This window comes from Pagrus major, chromosome 24 (assembly GCF_040436345.1).
Source record: "Pagrus major chromosome 24, Pma_NU_1.0".
NCBI classification, from domain to species: Eukaryota; Metazoa; Chordata; class Actinopteri; order Spariformes; family Sparidae; genus Pagrus; species Pagrus major.
In genome coordinates, this window is record NC_133238.1 from 5,496,426 (window position 1) to 5,518,960 (window position 22,535).

General features: G+C 54.3%; 24 non-coding genes across 24 annotated transcripts; all 24 read right to left on the bottom strand.

The window, feature by feature from the left end:
• Positions 1-498: 498 nt before the first annotated feature.
• On the bottom strand, positions 499-662 carry LOC140992641 (U1 spliceosomal RNA). The gene has a single exon (XR_012178205.1). It is a non-coding gene; the product is annotated as a U1 spliceosomal RNA (small nuclear RNA).
• Positions 663-1,307: 645 nt separating this feature from the next.
• Positions 1,308-1,471, bottom strand: LOC140992642 (U1 spliceosomal RNA). The gene has a single exon (XR_012178206.1). It is a non-coding gene; the product is annotated as a U1 spliceosomal RNA (small nuclear RNA).
• Positions 1,472-2,116: 645 nt separating this feature from the next.
• On the bottom strand, positions 2,117-2,280 carry LOC140992645 (U1 spliceosomal RNA). The gene has a single exon (XR_012178208.1). It is a non-coding gene; the product is annotated as a U1 spliceosomal RNA (small nuclear RNA).
• Positions 2,281-2,925: 645 nt separating this feature from the next.
• Positions 2,926-3,089, bottom strand: LOC140992646 (U1 spliceosomal RNA). The gene has a single exon (XR_012178209.1). It is a non-coding gene; the product is annotated as a U1 spliceosomal RNA (small nuclear RNA).
• Positions 3,090-3,734: 645 nt separating this feature from the next.
• LOC140992647 (U1 spliceosomal RNA) lies at positions 3,735-3,898 on the bottom strand. Its single transcript, XR_012178210.1, has one exon. It is a non-coding gene; the product is annotated as a U1 spliceosomal RNA (small nuclear RNA).
• A 645-nt stretch (positions 3,899-4,543) lies between these two features.
• Positions 4,544-4,707, bottom strand: LOC140992648 (U1 spliceosomal RNA). Its single transcript, XR_012178211.1, has one exon. It is a non-coding gene; the product is annotated as a U1 spliceosomal RNA (small nuclear RNA).
• A 645-nt stretch (positions 4,708-5,352) lies between these two features.
• Positions 5,353-5,516, bottom strand: LOC140992649 (U1 spliceosomal RNA). The gene has a single exon (XR_012178212.1). It is a non-coding gene; the product is annotated as a U1 spliceosomal RNA (small nuclear RNA).
• Positions 5,517-6,161: 645 nt separating this feature from the next.
• LOC140992650 (U1 spliceosomal RNA) lies at positions 6,162-6,325 on the bottom strand. Its single transcript, XR_012178213.1, has one exon. It is a non-coding gene; the product is annotated as a U1 spliceosomal RNA (small nuclear RNA).
• Positions 6,326-7,384: 1,059 nt separating this feature from the next.
• LOC140992651 (U1 spliceosomal RNA) lies at positions 7,385-7,548 on the bottom strand. Its single transcript, XR_012178214.1, has one exon. It is a non-coding gene; the product is annotated as a U1 spliceosomal RNA (small nuclear RNA).
• Positions 7,549-8,193: 645 nt separating this feature from the next.
• LOC140992652 (U1 spliceosomal RNA) lies at positions 8,194-8,357 on the bottom strand. Its single transcript, XR_012178215.1, has one exon. It is a non-coding gene; the product is annotated as a U1 spliceosomal RNA (small nuclear RNA).
• A 645-nt stretch (positions 8,358-9,002) lies between these two features.
• LOC140992653 (U1 spliceosomal RNA) lies at positions 9,003-9,166 on the bottom strand. Its single transcript, XR_012178216.1, has one exon. It is a non-coding gene; the product is annotated as a U1 spliceosomal RNA (small nuclear RNA).
• Positions 9,167-9,811: 645 nt separating this feature from the next.
• On the bottom strand, positions 9,812-9,975 carry LOC140992655 (U1 spliceosomal RNA). Its single transcript, XR_012178217.1, has one exon. It is a non-coding gene; the product is annotated as a U1 spliceosomal RNA (small nuclear RNA).
• A 1,059-nt stretch (positions 9,976-11,034) lies between these two features.
• On the bottom strand, positions 11,035-11,198 carry LOC140992657 (U1 spliceosomal RNA). Its single transcript, XR_012178219.1, has one exon. It is a non-coding gene; the product is annotated as a U1 spliceosomal RNA (small nuclear RNA).
• A 645-nt stretch (positions 11,199-11,843) lies between these two features.
• Positions 11,844-12,007, bottom strand: LOC140992785 (U1 spliceosomal RNA). The gene has a single exon (XR_012178335.1). It is a non-coding gene; the product is annotated as a U1 spliceosomal RNA (small nuclear RNA).
• Positions 12,008-12,652: 645 nt separating this feature from the next.
• On the bottom strand, positions 12,653-12,816 carry LOC140992658 (U1 spliceosomal RNA). The gene has a single exon (XR_012178220.1). It is a non-coding gene; the product is annotated as a U1 spliceosomal RNA (small nuclear RNA).
• Positions 12,817-13,875: 1,059 nt separating this feature from the next.
• LOC140992659 (U1 spliceosomal RNA) lies at positions 13,876-14,039 on the bottom strand. Its single transcript, XR_012178221.1, has one exon. It is a non-coding gene; the product is annotated as a U1 spliceosomal RNA (small nuclear RNA).
• Positions 14,040-14,684: 645 nt separating this feature from the next.
• Positions 14,685-14,848, bottom strand: LOC140992660 (U1 spliceosomal RNA). The gene has a single exon (XR_012178222.1). It is a non-coding gene; the product is annotated as a U1 spliceosomal RNA (small nuclear RNA).
• A 645-nt stretch (positions 14,849-15,493) lies between these two features.
• Positions 15,494-15,657, bottom strand: LOC140992661 (U1 spliceosomal RNA). Its single transcript, XR_012178223.1, has one exon. It is a non-coding gene; the product is annotated as a U1 spliceosomal RNA (small nuclear RNA).
• A 1,059-nt stretch (positions 15,658-16,716) lies between these two features.
• Positions 16,717-16,880, bottom strand: LOC140992662 (U1 spliceosomal RNA). The gene has a single exon (XR_012178224.1). It is a non-coding gene; the product is annotated as a U1 spliceosomal RNA (small nuclear RNA).
• A 1,059-nt stretch (positions 16,881-17,939) lies between these two features.
• On the bottom strand, positions 17,940-18,103 carry LOC140992663 (U1 spliceosomal RNA). The gene has a single exon (XR_012178225.1). It is a non-coding gene; the product is annotated as a U1 spliceosomal RNA (small nuclear RNA).
• A 645-nt stretch (positions 18,104-18,748) lies between these two features.
• LOC140992664 (U1 spliceosomal RNA) lies at positions 18,749-18,912 on the bottom strand. Its single transcript, XR_012178226.1, has one exon. It is a non-coding gene; the product is annotated as a U1 spliceosomal RNA (small nuclear RNA).
• A 645-nt stretch (positions 18,913-19,557) lies between these two features.
• Positions 19,558-19,721, bottom strand: LOC140992666 (U1 spliceosomal RNA). Its single transcript, XR_012178227.1, has one exon. It is a non-coding gene; the product is annotated as a U1 spliceosomal RNA (small nuclear RNA).
• Positions 19,722-20,780: 1,059 nt separating this feature from the next.
• On the bottom strand, positions 20,781-20,944 carry LOC140992667 (U1 spliceosomal RNA). Its single transcript, XR_012178228.1, has one exon. It is a non-coding gene; the product is annotated as a U1 spliceosomal RNA (small nuclear RNA).
• Positions 20,945-21,589: 645 nt separating this feature from the next.
• LOC140992669 (U1 spliceosomal RNA) lies at positions 21,590-21,753 on the bottom strand. Its single transcript, XR_012178230.1, has one exon. It is a non-coding gene; the product is annotated as a U1 spliceosomal RNA (small nuclear RNA).
• Between the last annotated feature and the right edge of the window lie 782 nt (positions 21,754-22,535).

Here is a 22,535-nt window from a genome sequence, read left to right on the forward strand (position 1 = left end):
ACTGGTGCGACTTGACGAGGGTGGCTGGTCCACACATTGTGCCTGTTTTGTGTCCTTTTTCCAGCGATCCATCGCTCGGCAAAATAGAAAAATAACACTCCGTCAACGGCCACTTGGCATGATGTCTCCGCCCAGTCTGAATGCAACCAGAGACAATGTGCCGCACAAAAGCCTACCAGTAGGCATTCCAGCAATGGACGCGTCCAGACCACATTTCTTATGCAATGCCTCGCAGAGGAGGAGACGCAACAAGGTTTGTGCCGTCTCTAGCAGGCCACGCCCACTCTGCCCTTTTACCGGGAAAACGGGTAACCCGCACGCAACGCACTGCGACACAGCAGACGCCGGTGTACTGCAACGCTGTGACTTTCAGGACGGATTGAAACGGTAACACAAGGACCCCAAAGCAGCATTCAGAGGTTGAAGGTCGGCTTTCCGAGCTGCTCGGCAGAAAGCGCGGGAGACGAGCACTCACTTGTTTTTCTTCCACATTGTCATCAGGGGAGAGCGCGGACGCAGTCCCCCACTACCACAAATTATGCAGTCGAGATTCCCACATTTGGGGAATTCGCAGGGGTCAGCACAACCGGAGTGCAATGGCTGAGCCTCGCCCTGGGTGAACCACCTTCTTGATCATGGTATCTCCCCTGCCAGGTAAGTATGAGTTGGAACAGTCTGACACAGGATGGCCTTTCCCAGGCTCAGCCCCCTGGCTGACGGTGCCTCTGTGGGGATAATAGCAGAGTTAGGTGCCTTGGGCAATTTGCTCATCCTCATTGGGCACTAAAAGTTGCTGCAAATTCAAAACCACTGGTGCGACTTGACGAGGGTGGCTGGTCCACACATTGTGCCTGTTTTGTGTCCTTTTTCCAGCGATCCATCGCTCGGCAAAATAGAAAAATAACACTCCGTCAACGGCCACTTGGCATGATGTCTCCGCCCAGTCTGAATGCAACCAGAGACGATGTGCCGCACAAAAGCCTACCAGTAGGCATTCCAGCAATGGACGCGTCCAGACCACATTTCTTATGCAATGCCTCGCAGAGGAGGAGACGCAACAAGGTTTGTGCCGTCTCTAGCAGGCCACGCCCACTCTGCCCTTTTACCGGGAAAACGGGTAACCCGCACGCAACGCACTGCGACACAGCAGACGCCGGTGTACTGCAACGCTGTGACTTTCAGGACGGATTGAAACGGTAACACAAGGACCCCAAAGCAGCATTCAGAGGTTGAAGGTCGGCTTTCCGAGCTGCTCGGCAGAAAGCGCGGGAGACGAGCACTCACTTGTTTTTCTTCCACATTGTCATCAGGGGAGAGCGCGGACGCAGTCCCCCACTACCACAAATTATGCAGTCGAGATTCCCACATTTGGGGAATTCGCAGGGGTCAGCACAACCGGAGTGCAATGGCTGAGCCTCGCCCTGGGTGAACCACCTTCTTGATCATGGTATCTCCCCTGCCAGGTAAGTATGAGTTGGAACAGTCTGACACAGGATGGCCTTTCCCAGGCTCAGCCCCCTGGCTGACGGTGCCTCTGGGGGGATAATAGCAGAGTTAGGTGCCTTGGGCAATTTGCTCATCCTCATTGGGCACTAAAAGTTGCTGCAAATTCAAAAACACTGGTGCGACTTGACGAGGGTGGCTGGTCCACACATTGTGCCTGTTTTGTGTCCTTTTTCCAGCGATCCATCGCTCGGCAAAATAGAAAAATAACACTCCGTCAACGGCCACTTGGCATGATGTCTCCGCCCAGTCTGAATGCAACCAGAGACAATGTGCCGCACAAAAGCCTACCAGTAGGCATTCCAGCAATGGACGCGTCCAGACCACATTTCTTATGCAATGCCTCGCAGAGGAGGAGACGCAACAAGGTTTGTGCCGTCTCTAGCAGGCCACGCCCACTCTGCCCTTTTACCGGGAAAACGGGTAACCCGCACGCAACGCACTGCGACACAGCAGACGCCGGTGTACTGCAACGCTGTGACTTTCAGGACGGATTGAAACGGTAACACAAGGACCCCAAAGCAGCATTCAGAGGTTGAAGGTCGGCTTTCCGAGCTGCTCGGCAGAAAGCGCGGGAGACGAGCACTCACTTGTTTTTCTTCCACATTGTCATCAGGGGAGAGCGCGGACGCAGTCCCCCACTACCACAAATTATGCAGTCGAGATTCCCACATTTGGGGAATTCGCAGGGGTCAGCACAACCGGAGTGCAATGGCTGAGCCTCGCCCTGGGTGAACCACCTTCTTGATCATGGTATCTCCCCTGCCAGGTAAGTATGAGTTGGAACAGTCTGACACAGGATGGCCTTTCCCAGGCTCAGCCCCCTGGCTGACGGTGCCTCTGTGGGGATAATAGCAGAGTTAGGTGCCTTGGGCAATTTGCTCATCCTCATTGGGCACTAAAAGTTGCTGCAAATTCAAAAACACTGGTGCGACTTGACGAGGGTGGCTGGTCCACACATTGTGCCTGTTTTGTGTCCTTTTTCCAGCGATCCATCGCTCGGCAAAATAGAAAAATAACACTCCGTCAACGGCCACTTGGCATGATGTCTCCGCCCAGTCTGAATGCAACCAGAGACAATGTGCCGCACAAAAGCCTACCAGTAGGCATTCCAGCAATGGACGCGTCCAGACCACATTTCTTATGCAATGCCTCGCAGAGGAGGAGACGCAACAAGGTTTGTGCCGTCTCTAGCAGGCCACGCCCACTCTGCCCTTTTACCGGGAAAACGGGTAACCCGCACGCAACGCACTGCGACACAGCAGACGCCGGTGTACTGCAACGCTGTGACTTTCAGGACGGATTGAAACGGTAACACAAGGACCCCAAAGCAGCATTCAGAGGTTGAAGGTCGGCTTTCCGAGCTGCTCGGCAGAAAGCGCGGGAGACGAGCACTCACTTGTTTTTCTTCCACATTGTCATCAGGGGAGAGCGCGGACGCAGTCCCCCACTACCACAAATTATGCAGTCGAGATTCCCACATTTGGGGAATTCGCAGGGGTCAGCACAACCGGAGTGCAATGGCTGAGCCTCGCCCTGGGTGAACCACCTTCTTGATCATGGTATCTCCCCTGCCAGGTAAGTATGAGTTGGAACAGTCTGACACAGGATGGCCTTTCCCAGGCTCAGCCCCCTGGCTGACGGTGCCTCTGTGGGGATAATAGCAGAGTTAGGTGCCTTGGGCAATTTGCTCATCCTCATTGGGCACTAAAAGTTGCTGCAAATTCAAAACCACTGGTGCGACTTGACGAGGGTGGCTGGTCCACACATTGTGCCTGTTTTGTGTCCTTTTTCCAGCGATCCATCGCTCGGCAAAATAGAAAAATAACACTCCGTCAACGGCCACTTGGCATGATGTCTCCGCCCAGTCTGAATGCAACCAGAGACGATGTGCCGCACAAAAGCCTACCAGTAGGCATTCCAGCAATGGACGCGTCCAGACCACATTTCTTATGCAATGCCTCGCAGAGGAGGAGACGCAACAAGGTTTGTGCCGTCTCTAGCAGGCCACGCCCACTCTGCCCTTTTACCGGGAAAACGGGTAACCCGCACGCAACGCACTGCGACACAGCAGACGCCGGTGTACTGCAACGCTGTGACTTTCAGGACGGATTGAAACGGTAACACAAGGACCCCAAAGCAGCATTCAGAGGTTGAAGGTCGGCTTTCCGAGCTGCTCGGCAGAAAGCGCGGGAGACGAGCACTCACTTGTTTTTCTTCCACATTGTCATCAGGGGAGAGCGCGGACGCAGTCCCCCACTACCACAAATTATGCAGTCGAGATTCCCACATTTGGGGAATTCGCAGGGGTCAGCACAACCGGAGTGCAATGGCTGAGCCTCGCCCTGGGTGAACCACCTTCTTGATCATGGTATCTCCCCTGCCAGGTAAGTATGAGTTGGAACAGTCTGACACAGGATGGCCTTTCCCAGGCTCAGCCCCCTGGCTGACGGTGCCTCTGGGGGGATAATAGCAGAGTTAGGTGCCTTGGGCAATTTGCTCATCCTCATTGGGCACTAAAAGTTGCTGCAAATTCAAAAACACTGGTGCGACTTGACGAGGGTGGCTGGTCCACACATTGTGCCTGTTTTGTGTCCTTTTTCCAGCGATCCATCGCTCGGCAAAATAGAAAAATAACACTCCGTCAACGGCCACTTGGCATGATGTCTCCGCCCAGTCTGAATGCAACCAGAGACAATGTGCCGCACAAAAGCCTACCAGTAGGCATTCCAGCAATGGACGCGTCCAGACCACATTTCTTATGCAATGCCTCGCAGAGGAGGAGACGCAACAAGGTTTGTGCCGTCTCTAGCAGGCCACGCCCACTCTGCCCTTTTACCGGGAAAACGGGTAACCCGCACGCAACGCACTGCGACACAGCAGACGCCGGTGTACTGCAACGCTGTGACTTTCAGGACGGATTGAAACGGTAACACAAGGACCCCAAAGCAGCATTCAGAGGTTGAAGGTCGGCTTTCCGAGCTGCTCGGCAGAAAGCGCGGGAGACGAGCACTCACTTGTTTTTCTTCCACATTGTCATCAGGGGAGAGCGCGGACGCAGTCCCCCACTACCACAAATTATGCAGTCGAGATTCCCACATTTGGGGAATTCGCAGGGGTCAGCACAACCGGAGTGCAATGGCTGAGCCTCGCCCTGGGTGAACCACCTTCTTGATCATGGTATCTCCCCTGCCAGGTAAGTATGAGTTGGAACAGTCTGACACAGGATGGCCTTTCCCAGGCTCAGCCCCCTGGCTGACGGTGCCTCTGGGGGGATAATAGCAGAGTTAGGTGCCTTGGGCAATTTGCTCATCCTCATTGGGCACTAAAAGTTGCTGCAAATTCAAAAACACTGGTGCGACTTGACGAGGGTGGCTGGTCCACACATTGTGCCTGTTTTGTGTCCTTTTTCCAGCGATCCATCGCTCGGCAAAATAGAAAAATAACACTCCGTCAACGGCCACTTGGCATGATGTCTCCGCCCAGTCTGAATGCAACCAGAGACAATGTGCCGCACAAAAGCCTACCAGTAGGCATTCCAGCAATGGACGCGTCCAGACCACATTTCTTATGCAATGCCTCGCAGAGGAGGAGACGCAACAAGGTTTGTGCCGTCTCTAGCAGGCCACGCCCACTCTGCCCTTTTACCGGGAAAACGGGTAACCCGCACGCAACGCACTGCGACACAGCAGACGCCGGTGTACTGCAACGCTGTGACTTTCAGGACGGATTGAAACGGTAACACAAGGACCCCAAAGCAGCATTCAGAGGTTGAAGGTCGGCTTTCCGAGCTGCTCGGCAGAAAGCGCGGGAGACGAGCACTCACTTGTTTTTCTTCCACATTGTCATCAGGGGAGAGCGCGGACGCAGTCCCCCACTACCACAAATTATGCAGTCGAGATTCCCACATTTGGGGAATTCGCAGGGGTCAGCACAACCGGAGTGCAATGGCTGAGCCTCGCCCTGGGTGAACCACCTTCTTGATCATGGTATCTCCCCTGCCAGGTAAGTATGAGTTGGAACAGTCTGACACAGGATGGCCTTTCCCAGGCTCAGCCCCCTGGCTGACGGTGCCTCTGGGGGGATAATAGCAGAGTTAGGTGCCTTGGGCAATTTGCTCATCCTCATTGGGCACTAAAAGTTGCTGCAAATTCAAAAACACTGGTGCGACTTGACGAGGGTGGCTGGTCCACACATTGTGCCTGTTTTGTGTCCTTTTTCCAGCGATCCATCGCTCGGCAAAATAGAAAAATAACACTCCGTCAACGGCCACTTGGCATGATGTCTCCGCCCAGTCTGAATGCAACCAGAGACAATGTGCCGCACAAAAGCCTACCAGTAGGCATTCCAGCAATGGACGCGTCCAGACCACATTTCTTATGCAATGCCTCGCAGAGGAGGAGACGCAACAAGGTTTGTGCCGTCTCTAGCAGGCCACGCCCACTCTGCCCTTTTACCGGGAAAACGGGTAACCCGCACGCAACGCACTGCGACACAGCAGACGCCGGTGTACTGCAACGCTGTGACTTTCAGGACGGATTGAAACGGTAACACAAGGACCCCAAAGCAGCATTCAGAGGTTGAAGGTCGGCTTTCCGAGCTGCTCGGCAGAAAGCGCGGGAGACGAGCACTCACTTGTTTTTCTTCCACATTGTCATCAGGGGAGAGCGCGGACGCAGTCCCCCACTACCACAAATTATGCAGTCGAGATTCCCACATTTGGGGAATTCGCAGGGGTCAGCACAACCGGAGTGCAATGGCTGAGCCTCGCCCTGGGTGAACCACCTTCTTGATCATGGTATCTCCCCTGCCAGGTAAGTATGAGTTGGAACAGTCTGACACAGGATGGCCTTTCCCAGGCTCAGCCCCCTGGCTGACGGTGCCTCTGGGGGGATAATAGCAGAGTTAGGTGCCTTGGGCAATTTGCTCATCCTCATTGGGCACTAAAAGTTGCTGCAAATTCAAAAACACTGGTGCGACTTGACGAGGGTGGCTGGTCCACACATTGTGCCTGTTTTGTGTCCTTTTTCCAGCGATCCATCGCTCGGCAAAATAGAAAAATAACACTCCGTCAACGGCCACTTGGCATGATGTCTCCGCCCAGTCTGAATGCAACCAGAGACAATGTGCCGCACAAAAGCCTACCAGTAGGCATTCCAGCAATGGACGCGTCCAGACCACATTTCTTATGCAATGCCTCGCAGAGGAGGAGACGCAACAAGGTTTGTGCCGTCTCTAGCAGGCCACGCCCACTCTGCCCTTTTACCGGGAAAACGGGTAACCCGCACGCAACGCACTGCGACACAGCAGACGCCGGTGTACTGCAACGCTGTGACTTTCAGGACGGATTGAAACGGTAACACAAGGACCCCAAAGCAGCATTCAGAGGTTGAAGGTCGGCTTTCCGAGCTGCTCGGCAGAAAGCGCGGGAGACGAGCACTCACTTGTTTTTCTTCCACATTGTCATCAGACAAATAACACTCCGTCAACGGCCACTTGGCATGATGTCTCCGCCCAGTCTGAATGCAACCAGAGACAATGTGCCGCACAAAAGCCTACCAGTAGGCATTCCAGCAATGGACGCGTCCAGACCACATTTCTTATGCAATGCCTCGCAGAGGAGGAGACGCAACAAGGTTTGTGCCGTCTCTAGCAGGCCACGCCCACTCTGCCCTTTTACCGGGAAAACGGGTAACCCGCACGCAACGCACTGCGACACAGCAGACGCCGGTGTACTGCAACGCTGTGACTTTCAGGACGGATTGAAACGGTAACACAAGGACCCCAAAGCAGCATTCAGAGGTTGAAGGTCGGCTTTCCGAGCTGCTCGGCAGAAAGCGCGGGAGACGAGCACTCACTTGTTTTTCTTCCACATTGTCATCAGGGGAGAGCGCGGACGCAGTCCCCCACTACCACAAATTATGCAGTCGAGATTCCCACATTTGGGGAATTCGCAGGGGTCAGCACAACCGGAGTGCAATGGCTGAGCCTCGCCCTGGGTGAACCACCTTCTTGATCATGGTATCTCCCCTGCCAGGTAAGTATGAGTTGGAACAGTCTGACACAGGATGGCCTTTCCCAGGCTCAGCCCCCTGGCTGACGGTGCCTCTGCGGGGATAATAGCAGAGTTAGGTGCCTTGGGCAATTTGCTCATCCTCATTGGGCACTAAAAGTTGCTGCAAATTCAAAAACACTGGTGCGACTTGACGAGGGTGGCTGGTCCACACATTGTGCCTGTTTTGTGTCCTTTTTCCAGCGATCCATCGCTCGGCAAAATAGAAAAATAACACTCCGTCAACGGCCACTTGGCATGATGTCTCCGCCCAGTCTGAATGCAACCAGAGACAATGTGCCGCACAAAAGCCTACCAGTAGGCATTCCAGCAATGGACGCGTCCAGACCACATTTCTTATGCAATGCCTCGCAGAGGAGGAGACGCAACAAGGTTTGTGCCGTCTCTAGCAGGCCACGCCCACTCTGCCCTTTTACCGGGAAAACGGGTAACCCGCACGCAACGCACTGCGACACAGCAGACGCCGGTGTACTGCAACGCTGTGACTTTCAGGACGGATTGAAACGGTAACACAAGGACCCCAAAGCAGCATTCAGAGGTTGAAGGTCGGCTTTCCGAGCTGCTCGGCAGAAAGCGCGGGAGACGAGCACTCACTTGTTTTTCTTCCACATTGTCATCAGGGGAGAGCGCGGACGCAGTCCCCCACTACCACAAATTATGCAGTCGAGATTCCCACATTTGGGGAATTCGCAGGGGTCAGCACAACCGGAGTGCAATGGCTGAGCCTCGCCCTGGGTGAACCACCTTCTTGATCATGGTATCTCCCCTGCCAGGTAAGTATGAGTTGGAACAGTCTGACACAGGATGGCCTTTCCCAGGCTCAGCCCCCTGGCTGACGGTGCCTCTGGGGGGATAATAGCAGAGTTAGGTGCCTTGGGCAATTTGCTCATCCTCATTGGGCACTAAAAGTTGCTGCAAATTCAAAAACACTGGTGCGACTTGACGAGGGTGGCTGGTCCACACATTGTGCCTGTTTTGTGTCCTTTTTCCAGCGATCCATCGCTCGGCAAAATAGAAAAATAACACTCCGTCAACGGCCACTTGGCATGATGTCTCCGCCCAGTCTGAATGCAACCAGAGACAATGTGCCGCACAAAAGCCTACCAGTAGGCATTCCAGCAATGGACGCGTCCAGACCACATTTCTTATGCAATGCCTCGCAGAGGAGGAGACGCAACAAGGTTTGTGCCGTCTCTAGCAGGCCACGCCCACTCTGCCCTTTTACCGGGAAAACGGGTAACCCGCACGCAACGCACTGCGACACAGCAGACGCCGGTGTACTGCAACGCTGTGACTTTCAGGACGGATTGAAACGGTAACACAAGGACCCCAAAGCAGCATTCAGAGGTTGAAGGTCGGCTTTCCGAGCTGCTCGGCAGAAAGCGCGGGAGACGAGCACTCACTTGTTTTTCTTCCACATTGTCATCAGGGGAGAGCGCGGACGCAGTCCCCCACTACCACAAATTATGCAGTCGAGATTCCCACATTTGGGGAATTCGCAGGGGTCAGCACAACCGGAGTGCAATGGCTGAGCCTCGCCCTGGGTGAACCACCTTCTTGATCATGGTATCTCCCCTGCCAGGTAAGTATGAGTTGGAACAGTCTGACACAGGATGGCCTTTCCCAGGCTCAGCCCCCTGGCTGACGGTGCCTCTGCGGGGATAATAGCAGAGTTAGGTGCCTTGGGCAATTTGCTCATCCTCATTGGGCACTAAAAGTTGCTGCAAATTCAAAAACACTGGTGCGACTTGACGAGGGTGGCTGGTCCACACATTGTGCCTGTTTTGTGTCCTTTTTCCAGCGATCCATCGCTCGGCAAAATAGAAAAATAACACTCCGTCAACGGCCACTTGGCATGATGTCTCCGCCCAGTCTGAATGCAACCAGAGACAATGTGCCGCACAAAAGCCTACCAGTAGGCATTCCAGCAATGGACGCGTCCAGACCACATTTCTTATGCAATGCCTCGCAGAGGAGGAGACGCAACAAGGTTTGTGCCGTCTCTAGCAGGCCACGCCCACTCTGCCCTTTTACCGGGAAAACGGGTAACCCGCACGCAACGCACTGCGACACAGCAGACGCCGGTGTACTGCAACGCTGTGACTTTCAGGACGGATTGAAACGGTAACACAAGGACCCCAAAGCAGCATTCAGAGGCTGAAGGTCGGCTTTCCGAGCTGCTCGGCAGAAAGCGCGGGAGACGAGCACTCACTTGTTTTTCTTCCACATTGTCATCAGGGGAGAGCGCGGACGCAGTCCCCCACTACCACAAATTATGCAGTCGAGATTCCCACATTTGGGGAATTCGCAGGGGTCAGCACAACCGGAGTGCAATGGCTGAGCCTCGCCCTGGGTGAACCACCTTCTTGATCATGGTATCTCCCCTGCCAGGTAAGTATGAGTTGGAACAGTCTGACACAGGATGGCCTTTCCCAGGCTCAGCCCCCTGGCTGACGGTGCCTCTGAGGGGATAATAGCAGAGTTAGGTGCCTTGGGCAATTTGCTCATCCTCATTGGGCACTAAAAGTTGCTGCAAATTCAAAAACACTGGTGCGACTTGACGAGGGTGGCTGGTCCACACATTGTGCCTGTTTTGTGTCCTTTTTCCAGCGATCCATCGCTCGGCAAAATAGAAAAATAACACTCCGTCAACGGCCACTTGGCATGATGTCTCCGCCCAGTCTGAATGCAACCAGAGACAATGTGCCGCACAAAAGCCTACCAGTAGGCATTCCAGCAATGGACGCGTCCAGACCACATTTCTTATGCAATGCCTCGCAGAGGAGGAGACGCAACAAGGTTTGTGCCGTCTCTAGCAGGCCACGCCCACTCTGCCCTTTTACCGGGAAAACGGGTAACCCGCACGCAACGCACTGCGACACAGCAGACGCCGGTGTACTGCAACGCTGTGACTTTCAGGACGGATTGAAACGGTAACACAAGGACCCCAAAGCAGCATTCAGAGGTTGAAGGTCGGCTTTCCGAGCTGCTCGGCAGAAAGCGCGGGAGACGAGCACTCACTTGTTTTTCTTCCACATTGTCATCAGACAAATAACACTCCGTCAACGGCCACTTGGCATGATGTCTCCGCCCAGTCTGAATGCAACCAGAGACAATGTGCCGCACAAAAGCCTACCAGTAGGCATTCCAGCAATGGACGCGTCCAGACCACATTTCTTATGCAATGCCTCGCAGAGGAGGAGACGCAACAAGGTTTGTGCCGTCTCTAGCAGGCCACGCCCACTCTGCCCTTTTACCGGGAAAACGGGTAACCCGCACGCAACGCACTGCGACACAGCAGACGCCGGTGTACTGCAACGCTGTGACTTTCAGGACGGATTGAAACGGTAACACAAGGACCCCAAAGCAGCATTCAGAGGTTGAAGGTCGGCTTTCCGAGCTGCTCGGCAGAAAGCGCGGGAGACGAGCACTCACTTGTTTTTCTTCCACATTGTCATCAGGGGAGAGCGCGGACGCAGTCCCCCACTACCACAAATTATGCAGTCGAGATTCCCACATTTGGGGAATTCGCAGGGGTCAGCACAACCGGAGTGCAATGGCTGAGCCTCGCCCTGGGTGAACCACCTTCTTGATCATGGTATCTCCCCTGCCAGGTAAGTATGAGTTGGAACAGTCTGACACAGGATGGCCTTTCCCAGGCTCAGCCCCCTGGCTGACGGTGCCTCTGGGGGGATAATAGCAGAGTTAGGTGCCTTGGGCAATTTGCTCATCCTCATTGGGCACTAAAAGTTGCTGCAAATTCAAAAACACTGGTGCGACTTGACGAGGGTGGCTGGTCCACACATTGTGCCTGTTTTGTGTCCTTTTTCCAGCGATCCATCGCTCGGCAAAATAGAAAAATAACACTCCGTCAACGGCCACTTGGCATGATGTCTCCGCCCAGTCTGAATGCAACCAGAGACAATGTGCCGCACAAAAGCCTACCAGTAGGCATTCCAGCAATGGACGCGTCCAGACCACATTTCTTATGCAATGCCTCGCAGAGGAGGAGACGCAACAAGGTTTGTGCCGTCTCTAGCAGGCCACGCCCACTCTGCCCTTTTACCGGGAAAACGGGTAACCCGCATGCAACGCACTGCGACACAGCAGACGCCGGTGTACTGCAACGCTGTGACTTTCAGGACGGATTGAAACGGTAACACAAGGACCCCAAAGCAGCATTCAGAGGTTGAAGGTCGGCTTTCCGAGCTGCTCGGCAGAAAGCGCGGGAGACGAGCACTCACTTGTTTTTCTTCCACATTGTCATCAGGGGAGAGCGCGGACGCAGTCCCCCACTACCACAAATTATGCAGTCGAGATTCCCACATTTGGGGAATTCGCAGAGGTCAGCACAACCGGAGTGCAATGGCTGAGCCTCGCCCTGGGTGAACCACCTTCTTGATCATGGTATCTCCCCTGCCAGGTAAGTATGAGTTGGAACAGTCTGACACAGGATGGCCTTTCCCAGGCTCAGCCCCCTGGCTGACGGTGCCTCTGGGGGGATAATAGCAGAGTTAGGTGCCTTGGGCAATTTGCTCATCCTCATTGGGCACTAAAAGTTGCTGCAAATTCAAAAACACTGGTGCGACTTGACGAGGGTGGCTGGTCCACACATTGTGCCTGTTTTGTGTCCTTTTTCCAGCGATCCATCGCTCGGCAAAATAGAAAAATAACACTCCGTCAACGGCCACTTGGCATGATGTCTCCGCCCAGTCTGAATGCAACCAGAGACAATGTGCCGCACAAAAGCCTACCAGTAGGCATTCCAGCAATGGACGCGTCCAGACCACATTTCTTATGCAATGCCTCGCAGAGGAGGAGACGCAACAAGGTTTGTGCCGTCTCTAGCAGGCCACGCCCACTCTGCCCTTTTACCGGGAAAACGGGTAACCCGCACGCAACGCACTGCGACACAGCAGACGCCGGTGTACTGCAACGCTGTGACTTTCAGGACGGATTGAAACGGTAACACAAGGACCCCAAAGCAGCATTCAGAGGTTGAAGGTCGGCTTTCCGAGCTGCTCGGCAGAAAGCGCGGGAGACGAGCACTCACTTGTTTTTCTTCCACATTGTCATCAGGGGAGAGCGCGGACGCAGTCCCCCACTACCACAAATTATGCAGTCGAGATTCCCACATTTGGGGAATTCGCAGGGGTCAGCACAACCGGAGTGCAATGGCTGAGCCTCGCCCTGGGTGAACCACCTTCTTGATCATGGTATCTCCCCTGCCAGGTAAGTATGAGTTGGAACAGTCTGACACAGGATGGCCTTTCCCAGGCTCAGCCCCCTGGCTGACGGTGCCTCTGCGGGGATAATAGCAGAGTTAGGTGCCTTGGGCAATTTGCTCATCCTCATTGGGCACTAAAAGTTGCTGCAAATTCAAAAACACTGGTGCGACTTGACGAGGGTGGCTGGTCCACACATTGTGCCTGTTTTGTGTCCTTTTTCCAGCGATCCATCGCTCGGCAAAATAGAAAAATAACACTCCGTCAACGGCCACTTGGCATGATGTCTCCGCCCAGTCTGAATGCAACCAGAGACAATGTGCCGCACAAAAGCCTACCAGTAGGCATTCCAGCAATGGACGCGTCCAGACCACATTTCTTATGCAATGCCTCGCAGAGGAGGAGACGCAACAAGGTTTGTGCCGTCTCTAGCAGGCCACGCCCACTCTGCCCTTTTACCGGGAAAACGGGTAACCCGCACGCAACGCACTGCGACACAGCAGACGCCGGTGTACTGCAACGCTGTGACTTTCAGGACGGATTGAAACGGTAACACAAGGACCCCAAAGCAGCATTCAGAGGTTGAAGGTCGGCTTTCCGAGCTGCTCGGCAGAAAGCGCGGGAGACGAGCACTCACTTGTTTTTCTTCCACATTGTCATCAGACAAATAACACTCCGTCAACGGCCACTTGGCATGATGTCTCCGCCCAGTCTGAATGCAACCAGAGACAATGTGCCGCACAAAAGCCTACCAGTAGGCATTCCAGCAATGGACGCGTCCAGACCACATTTCTTATGCAATGCCTCGCAGAGGAGGAGACGCAACAAGGTTTGTGCCGTCTCTAGCAGGCCACGCCCACTCTGCCCTTTTACCGGGAAAACGGGTAACCCGCACGCAACGCACTGCGACACAGCAGACGCCGGTGTACTGCAACGCTGTGACTTTCAGGACGGATTGAAACGGTAACACAAGGACCCCAAAGCAGCATTCAGAGGTTGAAGGTCGGCTTTCCGAGCTGCTCGGCAGAAAGCGCGGGAGACGAGCACTCACTTGTTTTTCTTCCACATTGTCATCAGGGGAGAGCGCGGACGCAGTCCCCCACTACCACAAATTATGCAGTCGAGATTCCCACATTTGGGGAATTCGCAGGGGTCAGCACAACCGGAGTGCAATGGCTGAGCCTCGCCCTGGGTGAACCACCTTCTTGATCATGGTATCTCCCCTGCCAGGTAAGTATGAGTTGGAACAGTCTGACACAGGATGGCCTTTCCCAGGCTCAGCCCCCTGGCTGACGGTGCCTCTGTGGGGATAATAGCAGAGTTAGGTGCCTTGGGCAATTTGCTCATCCTCATTGGGCACTAAAAGTTGCTGCAAATTCAAAACCACTGGTGCGACTTGACGAGGGTGGCTGGTCCACACATTGTGCCTGTTTTGTGTCCTTTTTCCAGCGATCCATCGCTCGGCAAAATAGAAAAATAACACTCCGTCAACGGCCACTTGGCATGATGTCTCCGCCCAGTCTGAATGCAACCAGAGACGATGTGCCGCACAAAAGCCTACCAGTAGGCATTCCAGCAATGGACGCGTCCAGACCACATTTCTTATGCAATGCCTCGCAGAGGAGGAGACGCAACAAGGTTTGTGCCGTCTCTAGCAGGCCACGCCCACTCTGCCCTTTTACCGGGAAAACGGGTAACCCGCACGCAACGCACTGCGACACAGCAGACGCCGGTGTACTGCAACGCTGTGACTTTCAGGACGGATTGAAACGGTAACACAAGGACCCCAAAGCAGCATTCAGAGGTTGAAGGTCGGCTTTCCGAGCTGCTCGGCAGAAAGCGCGGGAGACGAGCACTCACTTGTTTTTCTTCCACATTGTCATCAGGGGAGAGCGCGGACGCAGTCCCCCACTACCACAAATTATGCAGTCGAGATTCCCACATTTGGGGAATTCGCAGGGGTCAGCACAACCGGAGTGCAATGGCTGAGCCTCGCCCTGGGTGAACCACCTTCTTGATCATGGTATCTCCCCTGCCAGGTAAGTATGAGTTGGAACAGTCTGACACAGGATGGCCTTTCCCAGGCTCAGCCCCCTGGCTGACGGTGCCTCTGGGGGGATAATAGCAGAGTTAGGTGCCTTGGGCAATTTGCTCATCCTCATTGGGCACTAAAAGTTGCTGCAAATTCAAAAACACTGGTGCGACTTGACGAGGGTGGCTGGTCCACACATTGTGCCTGTTTTGTGTCCTTTTTCCAGCGATCCATCGCTCGGCAAAATAGAAAAATAACACTCCGTCAACGGCCACTTGGCATGATGTCTCCGCCCAGTCTGAATGCAACCAGAGACAATGTGCCGCACAAAAGCCTACCAGTAGGCATTCCAGCAATGGACGCGTCCAGACCACATTTCTTATGCAATGCCTCGCAGAGGAGGAGACGCAACAAGGTTTGTGCCGTCTCTAGCAGGCCACGCCCACTCTGCCCTTTTACCGGGAAAACGGGTAACCCGCACGCAACGCACTGCGACACAGCAGACGCCGGTGTACTGCAACGCTGTGACTTTCAGGACGGATTGAAACGGTAACACAAGGACCCCAAAGCAGCATTCAGAGGTTGAAGGTCGGCTTTCCGAGCTGCTCGGCAGAAAGCGCGGGAGACGAGCACTCACTTGTTTTTCTTCCACATTGTCATCAGGGGAGAGCGCGGACGCAGTCCCCCACTACCACAAATTATGCAGTCGAGATTCCCACATTTGGGGAATTCGCAGGGGTCAGCACAACCGGAGTGCAATGGCTGAGCCTCGCCCTGGGTGAACCACCTTCTTGATCATGGTATCTCCCCTGCCAGGTAAGTATGAGTTGGAACAGTCTGACACAGGATGGCCTTTCCCAGGCTCAGCCCCCTGGCTGACGGTGCCTCTGCGGGGATAATAGCAGAGTTAGGTGCCTTGGGCAATTTGCTCATCCTCATTGGGCACTAAAAGTTGCTGCAAATTCAAAAACACTGGTGCGACTTGACGAGGGTGGCTGGTCCACACATTGTGCCTGTTTTGTGTCCTTTTTCCAGCGATCCATCGCTCGGCAAAATAGAAAAATAACACTCCGTCAACGGCCACTTGGCATGATGTCTCCGCCCAGTCTGAATGCAACCAGAGACAATGTGCCGCACAAAAGCCTACCAGTAGGCATTCCAGCAATGGACGCGTCCAGACCACATTTCTTATGCAATGCCTCGCAGAGGAGGAGACGCAACAAGGTTTGTGCCGTCTCTAGCAGGCCACGCCCACTCTGCCCTTTTACCGGGAAAACGGGTAACCCGCACGCAACGCACTGCGACACAGCAGACGCCGGTGTACTGCAACGCTGTGACTTTCAGGACGGATTGAAACGGTAACACAAGGACCCCAAAGCAGCATTCAGAGGTTGAAGGTCGGCTTTCCGAGCTGCTCGGCAGAAAGCGCGGGAGACGAGCACTCACTTGTTTTTCTTCCACATTGTCATCAGACAAATAACACTCCGTCAACGGCCACTTGGCATGATGTCTCCGCCCAGTCTGAATGCAACCAGAGACAATGTGCCGCACAAAAGCCTACCAGTAGGCATTCCAGCAATGGACGCGTCCAGACCACATTTCTTATGCAATGCCTCGCAGAGGAGGAGACGCAACAAGGTTTGTGCCGTCTCTAGCAGGCCACGCCCACTCTGCCCTTTTACCGGGAAAACGGGTAACCCGCACGCAACGCACTGCGACACAGCAGACGCCGGTGTACTGCAACGCTGTGACTTTCAGGACGGATTGAAACGGTAACACAAGGACCCCAAAGCAGCATTCAGAGGTTGAAGGTCGGCTTTCCGAGCTGCTCGGCAGAAAGCGCGGGAGACGAGCACTCACTTGTTTTTCTTCCACATTGTCATCAGGGGAGAGCGCGGACGCAGTCCCCCACTACCACAAATTATGCAGTCGAGATTCCCACATTTGGGGAATTCGCAGGGGTCAGCACAACCGGAGTGCAATGGCTGAGCCTCGCCCTGGGTGAACCACCTTCTTGATCATGGTATCTCCCCTGCCAGGTAAGTATGAGTTGGAACAGTCTGACACAGGATGGCCTTTCCCAGGCTCAGCCCCCTGGCTGACGGTGCCTCTGCGGGGATAATAGCAGAGTTAGGTGCCTTGGGCAATTTGCTCATCCTCATTGGGCACTAAAAGTTGCTGCAAATTCAAAAACACTGGTGCGACTTGACGAGGGTGGCTGGTCCACACATTGTGCCTGTTTTGTGTCCTTTTTCCAGCGATCCATCGCTCGGCAAAATAGAAAAATAACACTCCGTCAACGGCCACTTGGCATGATGTCTCCGCCCAGTCTGAATGCAACCAGAGACAATGTGCCGCACAAAAGCCTACCAGTAGGCATTCCAGCAATGGACGCGTCCAGACCACATTTCTTATGCAATGCCTCGCAGAGGAGGAGACGCAACAAGGTTTGTGCCGTCTCTAGCAGGCCACGCCCACTCTGCCCTTTTACCGGGAAAACGGGTAACCCGCACGCAACGCACTGCGACACAGCAGACGCCGGTGTACTGCAACGCTGTGACTTTCAGGACGGATTGAAACGGTAACACAAGGACCCCAAAGCAGCATTCAGAGGTTGAAGGTCGGCTTTCCGAGCTGCTCGGCAGAAAGCGCGGGAGACGAGCACTCACTTGTTTTTCTTCCACATTGTCATCAGACAAATAACACTCCGTCAACGGCCACTTGGCATGATGTCTCCGCCCAGTCTGAATGCAACCAGAGACAATGTGCCGCACAAAAGCCTACCAGTAGGCATTCCAGCAATGGACGCGTCCAGACCACATTTCTTATGCAATGCCTCGCAGAGGAGGAGACGCAACAAGGTTTGTGCCGTCTCTAGCAGGCCACGCCCACTCTGCCCTTTTACCGGGAAAACGGGTAACCCGCACGCAACGCACTGCGACACAGCAGACGCCGGTGTACTGCAACGCTGTGACTTTCAGGACGGATTGAAACGGTAACACAAGGACCCCAAAGCAGCATTCAGAGGTTGAAGGTCGGCTTTCCGAGCTGCTCGGCAGAAAGCGCGGGAGACGAGCACTCACTTGTTTTTCTTCCACATTGTCATCAGGGGAGAGCGCGGACGCAGTCCCCCACTACCACAAATTATGCAGTCGAGATTCCCACATTTGGGGAATTCGCAGGGGTCAGCACAACCGGAGTGCAATGGCTGAGCCTCGCCCTGGGTGAACCACCTTCTTGATCATGGTATCTCCCCTGCCAGGTAAGTATGAGTTGGAACAGTCTGACACAGGATGGCCTTTCCCAGGCTCAGCCCCCTGGCTGACGGTGCCTCTGGGGGGATAATAGCAGAGTTAGGTGCCTTGGGCAATTTGCTCATCCTCATTGGGCACTAAAAGTTGCTGCAAATTCAAAAACACTGGTGCGACTTGACGAGGGTGGCTGGTCCACACATTGTGCCTGTTTTGTGTCCTTTTTCCAGCGATCCATCGCTCGGCAAAATAGAAAAATAACACTCCGTCAACGGCCACTTGGCATGATGTCTCCGCCCAGTCTGAATGCAACCAGAGACAATGTGCCGCACAAAAGCCTACCAGTAGGCATTCCAGCAATGGACGCGTCCAGACCACATTTCTTATGCAATGCCTCGCAGAGGAGGAGACGCAACAAGGTTTGTGCCGTCTCTAGCAGGCCACGCCCACTCTGCCCTTTTACCGGGAAAACGGGTAACCCGCACGCAACGCACTGTGACACAGCAGACGCCGGTGTACTGCAACGCTGTGACTTTCAGGACGGATTGAAACGGTAACACAAGGACCCCAAAGCAGCATTCAGAGGTTGAAGGTCGGCTTTCCGAGCTGCTCGGCAGAAAGCGCGGGAGACGAGCACTCACTTGTTTTTCTTCCACATTGTCATCAGGGGAGAGCGCGGACGCAGTCCCCCACTACCACAAATTATGCAGTCGAGATTCCCACATTTGGGGAATTCGCAGGGGTCAGCACAACCGGAGTGCAATGGCTGAGCCTCGCCCTGGGTGAACCACCTTCTTGATCATGGTATCTCCCCTGCCAGGTAAGTATGAGTTGGAACAGTCTGACACAGGATGGCCTTTCCCAGGCTCAGCCCCCTGGCTGACGGTGCCTCTGCGGGGATAATAGCAGAGTTAGGTGCCTTGGGCAATTTGCTCATCCTCATTGGGCACTAAAAGTTGCTGCAAATTCAAAAACACTGGTGCGACTTGACGAGGGTGGCTGGTCCACACATTGTGCCTGTTTTGTGTCCTTTTTCCAGCGATCCATCGCTCGGCAAAATAGAAAAATAACACTCCGTCAACGGCCACTTGGCATGATGTCTCCGCCCAGTCTGAATGCAACCAGAGACAATGTGCCGCACAAAAGCCTACCAGTAGGCATTCCAGCAATGGACGCGTCCAGACCACATTTCTTATGCAATGCCTCGCAGAGGAGGAGACGCAACAAGGTTTGTGCCGTCTCTAGCAGGCCACGCCCACTCTGCCCTTTTACCGGGAAAACGGGTAACCCGCACGCAACGCACTGCGACACAGCAGACGCCGGTGTACTGCAACGCTGTGACTTTCAGGACGGATTGAAACGGTAACACAAGGACCCCAAAGCAGCATTCAGAGGCTGAAGGTCGGCTTTCCGAGCTGCTCGGCAGAAAGCGCGGGAGACGAGCACTCACTTGTTTTTCTTCCACATTGTCATCAGGGGAGAGCGCGGACGCAGTCCCCCACTACCACAAATTATGCAGTCGAGATTCCCACATTTGGGGAATTCGCAGGGGTCAGCACAACCGGAGTGCAATGGCTGAGCCTCGCCCTGGGTGAACCACCTTCTTGATCATGGTATCTCCCCTGCCAGGTAAGTATGAGTTGGAACAGTCTGACACAGGATGGCCTTTCCCAGGCTCAGCCCCCTGGCTGACGGTGCCTCTGAGGGGATAATAGCAGAGTTAGGTGCCTTGGGCAATTTGCTCATCCTCATTGGGCACTAAAAGTTGCTGCAAATTCAAAAACACTGGTGCGACTTGACGAGGGTGGCTGGTCCACACATTGTGCCTGTTTTGTGTCCTTTTTCCAGCGATCCATCGCTCGGCAAAATAGAAAAATAACACTCCGTCAACGGCCACTTGGCATGATGTCTCCGCCCAGTCTGAATGCAACCAGAGACAATGTGCCGCACAAAAGCCTACCAGTAGGCATTCCAGCAATGGACGCGTCCAGACCACATTTCTTATGCAATGCCTCGCAGAGGAGGAGACGCAACAAGGTTTGTGCCGTCTCTAGCAGGCCACGCCCACTCTGCCCTTTTACCGGGAAAACGGGTAACCCGCACGCAACGCACTGCGACACAGCAGACGCCGGTGTACTGCAACGCTGTGACTTTCAGGACGGATTGAAACGGTAACACAAGGACCCCAAAGCAGCATTCAGAGGTTGAAGGTCGGCTTTCCGAGCTGCTCGGCAGAAAGCGCGGGAGACGAGCACTCACTTGTTTTTCTTCCACATTGTCATCAGACAAATAACACTCCGTCAACGGCCACTTGGCATGATGTCTCCGCCCAGTCTGAATGCAACCAGAGACAATGTGCCGCACAAAAGCCTACCAGTAGGCATTCCAGCAATGGACGCGTCCAGACCACATTTCTTATGCAATGCCTCGCAGAGGAGGAGACGCAACAAGGTTTGTGCCGTCTCTAGCAGGCCACGCCCACTCTGCCCTTTTACCGGGAAAACGGGTAACCCGCACGCAACGCACTGCGACACAGCAGACGCCGGTGTACTGCAACGCTGTGACTTTCAGGACGGATTGAAACGGTAACACAAGGACCCCAAAGCAGCATTCAGAGGTTGAAGGTCGGCTTTCCGAGCTGCTCGGCAGAAAGCGCGGGAGACGAGCACTCACTTGTTTTTCTTCCACATTGTCATCAGGGGAGAGCGCGGACGCAGTCCCCCACTACCACAAATTATGCAGTCGAGATTCCCACATTTGGGGAATTCGCAGGGGTCAGCACAACCGGAGTGCAATGGCTGAGCCTCGCCCTGGGTGAACCACCTTCTTGATCATGGTATCTCCCCTGCCAGGTAAGTATGAGTTGGAACAGTCTGACACAGGATGGCCTTTCCCAGGCTCAGCCCCCTGGCTGACGGTGCCTCTGTGGGGATAATAGCAGAGTTAGGTGCCTTGGGCAATTTGCTCATCCTCATTGGGCACTAAAAGTTGCTGCAAATTCAAAACCACTGGTGCGACTTGACGAGGGTGGCTGGTCCACACATTGTGCCTGTTTTGTGTCCTTTTTCCAGCGATCCATCGCTCGGCAAAATAGAAAAATAACACTCCGTCAACGGCCACTTGGCATGATGTCTCCGCCCAGTCTGAATGCAACCAGAGACGATGTGCCGCACAAAAGCCTACCAGTAGGCATTCCAGCAATGGACGCGTCCAGACCACATTTCTTATGCAATGCCTCGCAGAGGAGGAGACGCAACAAGGTTTGTGCCGTCTCTAGCAGGCCACGCCCACTCTGCCCTTTTACCGGGAAAACGGGTAACCCGCATGCAACGCACTGCGACACAGCAGACGCCGGTGTACTGCAACGCTGTGACTTTCAGGACGGATTGAAACGGTAACACAAGGACCCCAAAGCAGCATTCAGAGGTTGAAGGTCGGCTTTCCGAGCTGCTCGGCAGAAAGCGCGGGAGACGAGCACTCACTTGTTTTTCTTCCACATTGTCATCAGGGGAGAGCGCGGACGCAGTCCCCCACTACCACAAATTATGCAGTCGAGATTCCCACATTTGGGGAATTCGCAGGGGTCAGCACAACCGGAGTGCAATGGCTGAGCCTCGCCCTGGGTGAACCACCTTCTTGATCATGGTATCTCCCCTGCCAGGTAAGTATGAGTTGGAACAGTCTGACACAGGATGGCCTTTCCCAGGCTCAGCCCCCTGGCTGACGGTGCCTCTGGGGGGATAATAGCAGAGTTAGGTGCCTTGGGCAATTTGCTCATCCTCATTGGGCACTAAAAGTTGCTGCAAATTCAAAAACACTGGTGCGACTTGACGAGGGTGGCTGGTCCACACATTGTGCCTGTTTTGTGTCCTTTTTCCAGCGATCCATCGCTCGGCAAAATAGAAAAATAACACTCCGTCAACGGCCACTTGGCATGATGTCTCCGCCCAGTCTGAATGCAACCAGAGACAATGTGCCGCACAAAAGCCTACCAGTAGGCATTCCAGCAATGGACGCGTCCAGACCACATTTCTTATGCAATGCCTCGCAGAGGAGGAGACGCAACAAGGTTTGTGCCGTCTCTAGCAGGCCACGCCCACTCTGCCCTTTTACCGGGAAAACGGGTAACCCGCACGCAACGCACTGCGACACAGCAGACGCCGGTGTACTGCAACGCTGTGACTTTCAGGACGGATTGAAACGGTAACACAAGGACCCCAAAGCAGCATTCAGAGGTTGAAGGTCGGCTTTCCGAGCTGCTCGGCAGAAAGCGCGGGAGACGAGCACTCACTTGTTTTTCTTCCACATTGTCATCAGACAAATAACACTCCGTCAACGGCCACTTGGCATGATGTCTCCGCCCAGTCTGAATGCAACCAGAGACAATGTGCCGCACAAAAGCCTACCAGTAGGCATTCCAGCAATGGACGCGTCCAGACCACATTTCTTAT